We start from the raw sequence: 12,143 nt of genomic DNA, 5'->3' as shown, positions 1-12,143 counted from the left end.
ATCTATCTATCTATCTATCTATCTATCTATCTATCTATCTATCTATCACTTTCTATTTTCTCATTCTCTTGATCTTATAATAAAATTTTTTTTACTCCTATTGTTATTAATTTCCATTTGGTCCATTCTAATGTTTAGGAAGTTTGTTATTAGTATAAGGTTTTGTACCTCTTGTGTTAAGCTGTTGATTTTCCCCCCAACTCTCTTGACAATAACTCATTTCTTTTGTAATATATTTTTAAGCACTTGTATTCTTCTTTGAATAATTCAAATTGTCCTTGTGGGCAAAACATTTTTTCTTTGAGTTTCTGATTATAGGTATTTTTGAGTTATTCTCATCCTCTAAGTTTGTGCCTCATTCACCCCTGACATCATAAAAGTACGTCATTCATTCACTTATCTATTTATTTGTTTGTTTGCTTATTTGTTTATTTTTGTTTCTTCATTTTTGTTGTTGAGAGCTCAGGAATAGAATTCTAGGTCTCTCCTACTTTGGTGATCAAATAAAATTAAGGACCTTTCTTTTACCAAAGTTGTTCGTTCTTGAGACCTTTTCCTTCACCATGGACATGAAAATTTCCTGCTTCTGAAGTAAAGCCCTTTCCTTTGGATAAGTAGATAGATGGTGGAACATCCTTTTCTTTAATCCTCAGTTAAATCTGAGGATGCCCTACTCTGCTGTGAGAAACCCAGATAAGGCATTTTTCTTGAGGGGAAGGAGGAGAGAGAGTTACTTTTCTTCTACAATCTCCTTTTTAAAAAAATTACTGTCAGATTGAATGGATAACTTTTTAATTTAATTTGATTTGATATTTTTGCCTAAGATTTTGTCTTTTTCAAGTATGTAGGGTGTTTTCTTTTTGTCTTAAATCAATTATTTTCGTTTAATTATCAGAAGATTTCTTCCTGAAAGGAACATTTCTGTGTTCTTTTTTTATGTTCTCTCAATTTCATTTCATTTTTATTTTCATTTTCTTAGTGTTCTAGCTGGCATTTCTAGAACTTCATCAAAGAATAGTGATAATAATGGACATCCTCATTTTATCCCGAATCTTAATGAGAAGGTTTCTAGGCTTTATTAGTTATAAACAATGTGGACTCTTGGATTTTTGTTTTATATACCTACATAATAGATATATGTGTGTATATTGCTTACCATCCTAACAAAAGGCTACTTAATTTGTATGTTTCCTAGTGTGTTTTTTAAAATAGAAACAAGTGTTAGGTTTTGCAAAAAGTTTTTTCAGCATTTAATAATTATGTGATTTTATTATTTTTGCTATTAATGTGGTCTATTGGATTTATAGAGTCTTTTATATTGAATCAACTCTGAATTTTTGCCATAAATCCAATTGAATCATTGTACATAATATTTTAAATAAGTCATTGAGTCTTGTTACTAGTGTTTTACTTAGTATTTTTGTTTTGTTTTGTTTTTTTTGGCTACGCAATGGGGTTAAGTGACTTGCCCAGGGTCACACAGCTAGTAAGTGTTATGTGTCTGAGGTCGGATTTGAACTCAGGTCCTTCTGAATCCAAGGCCAGTGCTCTATCCACTGCACCACCTAGCTGTCCCACTTAATATTTTTGTATTAATGTTCATTAGGATTTTGGTCGAGTTTTCTTTTTCTGCTTTGCTTCTCCCTGATTTAGGTGTCAAGAAATACCAGAAATATATGCATGATATCAGAAATATGTGCATGAAATTCCTTACTTGCTAATTTTTACAAACAATTTATATGCTATAGAATTAACTGTTTTTGAATGTGTGATAGAATTAACTTCTTTATTATTAATTTTTTTGATTTATCAACAATCACTTCCATAAGCTTTTGAGTTTTAAATTTTCCTCCACCTCCCTCCCCATCTCCTTCCCCAAGATGGCACACAATCTGATATAGGCTATACATATACATTCCTATTAAAAATATTATTAACTTCTAATTAGGTGTTAATTTATTTCTTATTCAATTTCTCTTTCTGAGATTGGGTTTTTAAAAATGATCTATTCCTTCTTTTGATCTGGGAATTTTATATTTTTGTAAATATTCATTTATTTCTTCTAAGTTATCTATTTGTTGGCACATAATTAATTGGGTAAAATAGTTTCTGATATTTTCTTTTTTTTAGTCTTAAATTGTGGTATCCTTTTTAACTTTTTGAAACTTATGAGGGGCAGCTAGGTGGCGCAGTGGATAGAACTCCAGCCTTGGAATCAGGAGGACCTGAGTTCAAATTCACCCTCAGACATTTGACACTTACTAGCTGTGTGACCCTGGGTAAGTCACTTAACCCCAATTGCCTCACCGCCCCCCAAAAAAAGAGAAAGAGAGAAATAGGAAACTTACAATGTGGTTTTCATCTCTTTTTAAAAACCAGACCAGCAAATTACTGATTTATCTTGTTAGTTTTGTTGATGAAAGTGTTTAGGGATACAAACCAGTTCATTAATGTGTTGATTAAATACTTAATTAAATTCATAACTTAATTAAATTTAAATTTTGTTAACATCTTTGATTTTCATAATTTCTATTTTGGTGCTTAATTGAGGTTTTGATTTGTTGCTTTTCTATTTCTTTTCAAAAATTGTGTGTCCAATTTTTTTTTAAATCTTTTGTTGTTGAAAGAGTTGCAGGGATGGGAAAACTGTGGCTTAGAGGCCTACTGTGGCCTTCTAGATCCTTAGGTATGGCCTTTTGACTGAGTCCAAGTTTTCCAGAACAAATTCTTTTACTAAGGGGATTTGTTTTGTGAAGTTTGGATTCAGTTGAAGGGCCATATTTGAACACTGAGACAGTCACTTGTGGCCTCAAAGGCTGCAGGTTCCCCACCCCTGGTAGAGATACAACATTTCTCCTAAGAAATGCATTAACTGTATCTGATGAGTTGTGGTATATTGTCTTGTAACTTTCTTTGATGAAATTTTCTATTGCTTCTATGATTTGTTCTTTGATCCACCAATTCTTTAGGATTAAATTTTTCAGTTTCTTTTAATACTTTCTTCAAAGACTATTGAATATAGTATCTATTATATTTTTCAATTAAGGAGGCATATTCAATATTTCCACTTTTCTGTATTTGTTTGTGAAGTTTTAATGTCCTGATACATGGTCATTTTTTTGTAAATGCTAATGTATACCCAATTATGTCATCACTATGTTGAACCAGGTCTTCTGAAGTGTGAGGGAGCTGCTTAGACACAGAGGACAGAGCTGAAACACTTCACTCTCCCCCTCCCCCCAATTTGACTTGCCTACTTTTAAAAGGAGTGCTGTTTTTCAGTTTAAGGTGTTGGTAGGCAATGGAGTGCCTTGATATAATAGTTGTACTGAGACTTTAGACTTTCTTTTCTAACCCCCACGTATAGAAAACTTGAGTCCTCACAGTGTGGCTAGTTACTTATCCTCCTCATGGTTTTAGGGGCAATGTCTTCTTCTAATGCTATCTTCACTGATTCATTTATTCCAGTGTGTTCCTCTCAATATCAATCATCAGTGTTTACTTCCCTAATATCAATTGCCAGTGGTACTGCCAGTGCCAATTAGTATCTTCTTAGTATCTTTTAACCAGTTGCTATCTCTTTGATACCATTGATAAACAAATTATATCAATTAGTTCTTACAAAGGAACATTTATTGAGAAGATATAACAAGAAAAGAAGTAAAAATACATTCACTCCAAACTGGAGAGGAATCTCCCCTCTGTCATGTGAGTCACTGGGGAGAGTTAATTCAAATTTGAAGTGGTTGTTATCTATATTTCTACCACTAAGTTCACTTCTGGCTATGGCAGAGCTGATGGCTGAGTTAATTTGTTGCTTGTGGGGCTCAACAGTGTCTTGCCTGCCATTTAAACTTATTACCAGACTGGTTAAAGCAGGTTCCTCCTCAGGGTTAGCATCTTCCCGGCTTCAGATGCTTGACTAGTATTATCTCTCCAAACTTTTGAGATCTCAGAAGACCCTATTCTAAAAGAGAGACTTATATAATATATGATTCCATCTCAGGCATAGGCTTGCCTAAGAAGATAGTCACTCACCAGCTAACCAATTAGAGTAAGGGCACCCTTCCACCAACCTCTTAGAACTCAGTCATCTTTATTCCTTATAGCCAGCAGAAAGGAACAAGAATGATTTCATTTTCTCATGTTTTTTTTTATGCTCACTGAGTTCTGACCTAGTAGCCAATTAAAAGACTTTTCTTCACCATTCAGTGAATTGACAGGAAATAGCAATAGACTATTTGTGTATGCTCTCTGAAGGGGAAGAAGGTTCCTTTACTATGCATGATCAGAAACAGACCTCCCATGTATCTATGTGGGTTGGTACCAATAGAGTCTATTACATATGTTCAAAGAATTGGACCCTAGTAGCAATCCATTCTTGTATATAATATATAACCAGGGACTAAAGCCCATTTGTATAAGATTCTTCTCATTGGTGGAGTTTGATTACTTTGCTCCACACCTATGTGAGCGTCAGAGTTGGTGAGAGCATGGAAGAAGAGAGATCGTATTTTGGCTTTCAGCTTTGAGAGAGAAGATCTGCAATTTCAGATTCTTTTCAGGAAGAGGTTCCTGAAAGTAAAGAAAGACTCTGGGAGGTAGCCAACATGTAGAGGAGCTGACATCTCAATCCTATCTCTATTCCCTGCTCATTATACTGGAGACTTTGGGGAATTTCTCAGTGAATGAAATCTGGTTCTCTTTTAGTTGAGCTGAGTATCTCACTCCCAATGAGAGAGTTCATTCACTCTGTGTATTGTCTGATATATTCTCATTTGTGTAAGTTCTCTGATTTCTGTCTAATATCAGCTTTATTTGCTATTTGTTATATATAGTGTTTGCATAACTGACATTTTCTGGGAAAGGAGTTGAACCTCAAATATATATGTTGAGGTACTCCTGAACCTAAAAATTATTTCCTCTAGATTTTCAATATTTAGGGATTGTATAGGTACAACTCTAACTTAGCTCTCCCTTTCTGATGGAAGTAGAATGGCTGGCTTGAGGCACCAATTTCTGGCTTCTCCTTCTGACAGGAATCAAAGTATCCCTAAGAGAGGAGTCAGCAGAAAAGTCTCTAGAAATATCTATTAAGGCCTCCTTGTGAGTTACACATAGACCCATGTAGACTCACACAGCCTGTATGGGCAACACACATCCTCATCTACAAATATTAATTATAGCAATGATAAAATCCCAATATTATATTAATAAATATATGAAAGATGTTTGACAAACTATAGCTTTGCTTGTTAAAAAATAACAGTACTGACTTGCTTAGGAATACCCATATCCTCTAGCAGACTGCTCCCTCTTTCATCCCTGCTCCCTCAATCACCTTCAGTTTTTCCTTTTCTGCTGGCTACTTCCCCACTGCCTACAAACATGCCCACATTTCCCCATCCTCAAAAAACCCTTACTTACTCATTCCATCCACTATTATCTCATATCTCTTCTGCCTTTTATGGTGAAACTTGAAGAGGCCCTCTATAATATGCATCTCCACATTCACTCCTCTCACTCTCTTCTTAACTCTCTGCAACGTGCCTCCAACCTCATCATTTTACCAAAACTGCTCTCTCTAAAGTTACCAGTGATTTCTCAATTGCCAAATCCAAAGGTCTATTTTCAGTCCTCATCCTTCTTGACCTTTGTGCAGCCACTGACACTTTTGATTACCCTCCTCTCCTTGCTACTCTCTTCTCTCTAGCTTTTCAGGACAGTGTTCTTTCCGGGTTATCTTCTTACACATCTAACCACTCCTTCATCTCCTCTGCTGGATCTTTATTCTGGTTATGCCCCCTAACCAAGGGTGTTCCACAGGGCTCTGTCCTGGTTCCTCTTCTCTTCTTCCTTTATGCTATTTCCCTTAGGGACCTCATGAGCTTCCATAGATTCACTAAATACATGTATGTATATATGTATATATGTATATGTATATGTATATGTATATATATACACATGCTTGCATACACACATACCAACATGCAATATTGCATATACTTAGTACCTCATTTCTGAGGAAGCGCCTCTTCTCTCCTCCTCTCTCTTCCCTGCCTCCTCTCCTCCCCTCCCCTCCCCTTTCCTCTCCTCTCCTCTGCTCTTCTATTCACTCCTTCCCTCTTCCTCTCCTCTCTCCTCCTCCCCTTCCCTTTCCTCCCCTCCTCTTCTCTCCTCTTTTTCTCTTCCATCATGACTTATTAAGCACTCACAATGTGGTGTTGTGAGAATGACATAGTGATGGATGGAAAAAACATCTTTATATTAGAAAACCCTAGACCTCGAGAGTATTTAAGCTTGTGGCCCGAGTATTTATACTTTAGTCTCAGTCATAGGGAAACCCAAAATGTGTCAGGCATGGGTTGTTTGTTTCTTCTCTAGCCAAGGGATTTTTTTTTAGCACTTCTCGGACAGCAGGCCTTCCTGCCTCCTCTTGGACAACCTCACGATCTCTCTGTTGATAAACAGTGGTGGGGATGTGGGCATTTGGCAGTGAACAACATAGAAATGTTTGGAAATACTTTCCTCCTATGGGTGAAAATGAAGCACTTAGAAAAAGGTGAGAAGCTAGGAAAGTCTCCTAGCTGTTTCTGTGCACCTGGGCATAGGTTGGCATACTTTCTACTACTATTTGACAATGCTGATTTTTCTGTTCAGTTGGCTAAAGTCACACAGGATAAAGACTTCTATTCCTGAAGAGAATAAGCAATTTGCACCTCCCAAATACAGAAGCAGAAAATTCCTCCTTCTATCTGCCTATATTTTGGGTAGAATCATTTACCTGGATTTAATAGACTCTGCAGTCATTAGGGAAGTGGAAGAGAGGGTAGATTATCTGCTGGAGACTGAAATCAATGCATATAGGATCAGCGGAACAGATAGAGAATGGCAAAAATATTTGTATTGGATAGTTCTGATAAAAGCCTGACATTCAAATTATTCAGGAAACACACACATGTAGCCACTATACCACAATAAACAAATGGGCAAAGGATATGAACAACTAATTTTCACAAAAAGAAGCATAAAATATTTATAATCATACGAAAAAAATTATAAAATTATTAACAATCAGAAAAATGAAAATTAAAACCACCTTTATAGCTATCAAGGTAGGAAAGATACTGAAAGATGAGAACTCATTGTTGTAGAAACTGTGGGAAGATAAGCATGCCAAATCACTCCTAGTGGAGTTATGAATTAGTACAATTACTCTAGAAAACAATATGGAATTATATGGGAAAATATCTTCTTAGGTCTTCATACATTTTGATCCAGAGATTATGCTTCTCGAACTATCTTCCAAGTAGGTTATGGATGTGAAAAACAAAATTTTTAAAATGTTCATAAGAATGTTCATGGCAGAATACAGGAACTTGGTAATTGAAGAATGCCTGAACAAACCATGGTATGTCAATATAATAAAATATTATTGCACTGTAAGGAATGATTAAAATGAAGAATTTAGTGAAACATGGAAAGACTTGATGCAAAGTGGAAACACAGAGCCAAAAGCCCAATGCACACAATGGCTTTTGTTGTTGCAAATGAAGTTAACATAGAGAGGCAACAAAACTCCAAGAACCGCAAAGGTCAGTATTACTACCATACTGCCAACATTAAAGCGTAGGTCCCTCTTTTTTTTTTGTTAATAATCAATAATCTCTTTTGTTTTCAAGGATTGTGTTTGAGTTTGGGTGTTTGTTGGGGAGTGCTTGTTGTGTCAAAACAAGGTAATAGTGAATTAAAAGAAAAAAAAGAAAACCAAGAACTCCAGCTTATTCTGAAGACTTGGTTTTGCATTCCAGCTAGCTCTGCAACCATAAGGAAGTTACTTAACAGCTTAGAATTTCCTTCTATGCAAAATGTAGATAACAATATCTACACCTCCTACTCCATAGGGTTGTTGTAAGATTGTTGTTGGTCCTTCTCTCTTTTTTTTTTTTTGGCAAGGCAATTGGGGTTAAGTGACTTGCCCAGGGTCACACAGCTAGTAAGTGTAATATGTCTGAGGCCGGATTTGAACTCAGGTCCTCCTGATTCCAAGACTGGTGTTCTATCGACTGTGCCATTTAACTGCCTGTGGTCCTTCATTTTTGAAGAAGGCCAATGACATCACAGGGTGGTGTCTTGACTTGTGAGTAAATTGGATTTGTGAGGCAGAGTTACACAAAGTCATACACTTCACTGTCCCTTCCAGTCATCAGAATCCAGTGTCAAGACAAAAGTCTAGATGACTGGCGATGGCCCAGGATGCAGTGGATTACTTTGGTGTCTTTGATGTCTGATGAAGCTCTAAGTATTCCACCTTCAGCCACCTTCATGGCCATTGGAACAAATTGTTTATTTTTTATTTTAAGAAAACATTTTCAAATCCTTTATTTACAAAAGTTTTAAGAACAAATAATACCTTCTGTTTTGCAATTAACTTTTCTGAAGAAGGACCACCCAGTTATAGCATCTGTAAGAATAGAATGTTAAAGTACAAGGGATCAAGCCAATTTGGCAAACAGCTAATAAGACTTGAATTAAGTGCAGGTAATACACACACACACACACATACTTGCTGTCCATCATCATTTCTCAGTAGCATTTAGTTACTCATTACCAAAGTCTTCCTTCACGTGCTGTGGCCTGCACATGCTCCTGTCTACATGGTTAAGAAAGTATTTCACATGGGGCAGCTAGGTGGCGCAGGGGATAGAACACCAGCCCTGAAGTCAGGAGGACCTAAGTTCAAATCTGGCCTCAGACCAAGCACTTGACACTTAGTAGCTGTGTGACCCTGGGCAAGTCATGTAACCCCAATTGCCTAAAAAAATAAAAAATAAAAAAGAAACGAAAGTATTTCACAGTTATTCTGTCAATATATAGAAAATATATTGCAGAGATATACACACAAAATAAACAAATATTGCACTCCTTAGGTGACTTTATTCACTCTAACTTGTCTTGTCATTTTGTTGTTTTACAACAAATCTCTTAATCATTTTTGTCTTTGTAGTAACTACAAAAGCATAATCTCATCTTTTCTAATTTAATTTGGTATAAGACATGCCTAAGGTGACTTGCTCTCTTTGGATTTACTGACTTCTGGAGTCATTAAGACAAGGGTTTGGTAAATATGACTCTATCATGGAGAAGGGGTGAGGGACACCTGGGGCAGAGCGTAAGAGGACCAAGGCAAAGGCACAGCCCACCTTGGGGGTGTCAGCAGCTCTAGCACACAGGCGGAAAGCTGCCAGGAAGCATTTCTTCACTCCCAAAGTCCATTCAGAGACCTATCCAAAATCCACTGGGCTTGGTGAGCTGGGTTCTAAAGCCCCAGGGATAGCAAGAAGGGCACTTGACTCTTCAGGAGCCCCTCTTTCCCTTTCAGGAGAGCTTTGCCCAGTCAACAATTCACAGCACAGTAAATAGACTGTTTCATGGATCCAAAATAAAAGGATGCTTTTCCTTTCAGGAAAATACTTTCAGGCTAATAGCAAAGAAACCTAAACTTGAGTCACTCTCTAAAGTGCAAAATTGATGGTCCACAATCTTTAATAGTTAAAACTTTTAAATACTGGGAGGGGTGGACATGAAAAAGGCAAAGGTAGTCAGTGCTTGTTAATCTGGGAATGGGGGAGGGGTGTGGGGTACAAACTAAGACCAACTAGACATGTTTACCAAAAGACTGAGTATGATATGGATTTTCCCTTGGACACACATGCTTGATGGATTAATTATATAGCCAAATTTAACCTGAAGATTTTTCTACTTATCAGGCCTTGTGGAAGGAATGGTCAAAATTAGTACAGTTTGAGAAGGCAAGACAAAAAAAAAAGAAAAAGCCTTATTGCCTACTGTCCAAGGGATTTAACTGGAGATAAAACCCATATGCAATTCTATGTGTAGCTCCAAACCCCAAGGCCTGTTGTCCATCCATTTCATGTCATGACTGCTTGCTGGCCTCCTCTTTACATGGATTCCCTGTACTATTCTGCAAATTGGAGCCTGAACCAAGACCAGACAAGTACCCACAATACTTGGCATCACTGATGTGATCTTCAAAGAATGTTTCTCTCATTTTGAAAAAGGCTATTCCCTTCTTTATCCTACCTGGTGCTGTGGTCCTCTCTACTCCAACTCCAGTGGCTCAGTCACTTCCTGCAGGCCACCCTTGAGGTTTTTGCAGCTCTTCATGAGGTACTTGACATCACAGCTTACTGAAAAGAATAATCAAAGGATCTCAGAGAAGCCCAGCTCTTCTTCAGTCAAGGCACGGATGGTCAGGATTTTGATTAAATAGTTAAAGTCATAAGTGCTATGAAATGAAAACCACTTGACTCCTTCACACAGCATGACACCCAATATCATGAGAAGTTCTGCAAGATAATGTGTCTCAATCTCTTCTTCCTCATGCTTTTTAAACTGGATTCCCAAGGGTGTTGGAGCTCTATGGAGTCCTGGGCATACATGTCCTCTGTTAAATTAAACTTCAGCTGCCATGTTGAGATTCCTGGAGGGTGTTCAGCTTGCTTATTCATAAATGTCAATTCAAGCTGAATTATCCTTAGCAAGTCTGCATTACATCTCAATAGTTGATAGTGATAGTCAGCCTTATTTCTGAATTCTCTTATGGGTCTTGCAACCACACCTGGAAACTTGGTGCCCATGGCAACATAATTATACTTCCAAGTAACTTGACAAATTTTCTTCATCCTGTCATCCAGGTTGCAAGCCCACACTTCACAAATTCTTTGGCTGTGGTCTACAGTTGCTGCTGGCATAGTGAGAACACTAAGGGTTTAGACGCCAACAAGCACCAAAATATTACACTTGATTGAAGAGACATTTTTATAAAATAAGTTTTCTTACCCTTTATTTTTGTTCCTCCACTGGTGCCAATGTGGTCATCATGATGTTCCACCTTGTCCTCGCCATAGAGTCAAGCCTCAGCAGCAGCCCCAGTTTTGCTGGACTGGGAGAGGGGGGTGCATCTGAGAGCTGCATGTGCCATCTCTCCTCACAAATTATTCTTATCCATCCATTCCACCATGGGAAGTCTTTACTGCTTGGGGTAAACCTTCCCTAACTCACCAACAGTTTTGAAGCCTGTTAATTACCCTCAACTTAGTTTAGCCTGTCTGCCAAGACAGTAAGGTGTGGCTGCTGTGCATGTACAGTTTCTTAGAGCCATAGATGAGAGTTGAGTGTCAGGTGAACACCGAAGGTGGATACTATTGTTCAGCCATTTTCAGTCATGTCCGACTCTTCATGACCCCGTTTGGGGTTTTCTTGGCAAAGATACTGGAATGGTTTACCATTTCCTTCTCCAGCTCATTTGACAGATGAGGACACTGAGGCAAGCACAGTTAAGTGACTTGCCCAGGCTCACACAACTAGTAAGTGGTTGAGGCCAGATTTGAACTCGGGAAGATGAATCTTCCTGACTCAAAGCGTGACACCTATCCACTGAGCTACCTAGACCCCAGTAAAGGTAGATGAGCAATCCTGAAAAGGGCTCCACAAATCATCATACCAGAGGTGGTAGTCTTTCTTGAACATACCATATACCTCACTGTAAGGTAAGTATAATAAAATATACACTAAGTGAATACCAAAGGATAAATCAATATGAGCTATTCAGTATTTCATTGTTACAAAAACTTTATCTGGGCAGGATTTTACAGAATTTGAAATCAAGTTCCATTTTTTAAAAACCTGTAAGCATGTCAAATTCAGCATCTCTGGAACAGAACTCATTATCTTTCTCCCGACCCCACCCCTTTCCTGAATCCCCCTATTACTGTCCAGGGCACCACTAGCCTTCTGGTTGCCCAGACTCACAACTTTGAAGTCATCCTCTACTCCTCCCTGTCACTCACCCCACAGTTCAATCAATTGCCAAATCAGTTTTTCATTTCTATCTATAACATCTCTCACATATATCCCTTTCTCTCCATCTACAGAGTTAGCACCCTGGTTGAGGTCCTCATTACCTCCACCATGGACTATTGCAGTCCCTCCTTCATTGGTCTCTCTCCCTCAACATTCTCTCCACTCTAATCTACACAACCACAAAGTAATTTTCCTAAAGTTTGGTTTGGCCATGTCATCCCTCCACTCAATAAATGCCAATAGTTTCTGAATTAACT

The 12,143-nt window shown here is 37.8% G+C and overlaps 1 pseudogene; it reads right to left on the bottom strand.

Moving 5' to 3' along the window:
* Nucleotides 1-9,937: 9,937 nt before the first annotated feature.
* Nucleotides 9,938-10,775, bottom strand: LOC114048184 (annotated as a pseudogene).
* Nucleotides 10,776-12,143: the final 1,368 nt, after the last annotated feature.

This window comes from Vombatus ursinus, unplaced genomic scaffold, assembly GCF_900497805.2.
Source record: "Vombatus ursinus unplaced genomic scaffold, bare-nosed wombat genome assembly UNPS02014791.1, whole genome shotgun sequence".
NCBI classification, from domain to species: domain Eukaryota; kingdom Metazoa; phylum Chordata; class Mammalia; order Diprotodontia; family Vombatidae; genus Vombatus; species Vombatus ursinus.
This window is presented reverse-complemented; position numbering and strand designations above follow the sequence as displayed.